Consider the following 501-nt stretch of genomic DNA (forward strand, 5'->3'; position numbering starts at 1 on the left):
TGCTAATTCTGTTTCTGATGCTGACGTTTGATGGTTATGATAGAATGGTAGTAAAGCGTGATGGAATGATGGCACCGTTCCTGACAAACCACCTCTGATAGAGTGTTTTCATTTCAGACATCGCCCTCGACACCAGACACATCTTCACATCGGAACACACACCTGCGACAACGAGGTAAGCACTTGTTTGGTTTTAATTGTTTCTTGGCGGCGTCGAATAGGGTTTTTCTTTTTCTTTATAGGCCTACTTAGAAGGTCTTCAGAGACCTGCTTGAGAATTGTTCATGGACCGAATGTTCATGTCGTTAATATTCCGTGTTCATTGTCAGATGATGATGGTGACACAACTACATATTTAATTAGATTAAAAGGAAGAAGAAAAAGAGGTGTCGACAAATGGGCGATTATCGGCGGAGCGCGGCGAGGGTGCCGCCACGAGTGCCAGGGAGTGCCACGGCGTTAAAGAACGCCATGTGACCGTTTCTCGCACCCGTGATTCCT

The 501-nt window shown here is 45.7% G+C and overlaps 1 protein-coding gene across 1 annotated transcript in view; it reads left to right on the forward strand.

The window, feature by feature from the left end:
• Positions 1 to 117: 117 nt before the first annotated feature.
• LOC119594360 (protein O-linked-mannose beta-1,2-N-acetylglucosaminyltransferase 1-like) overlaps positions 118 to 501 on the forward strand; it is a gene marked incomplete in the record, with an annotated part of 135,567 nt that continues 135,183 nt past the window's right edge. The window contains 1 exon segment of the mRNA XM_037943416.1: positions 118 to 175.

The sequence above is a fragment of the Penaeus monodon genome, chromosome 33, assembly GCF_015228065.2.
Source record: "Penaeus monodon isolate SGIC_2016 chromosome 33, NSTDA_Pmon_1, whole genome shotgun sequence".
Lineage (NCBI taxonomy): Eukaryota > Metazoa > Arthropoda > Malacostraca > Decapoda > Penaeidae > Penaeus > Penaeus monodon.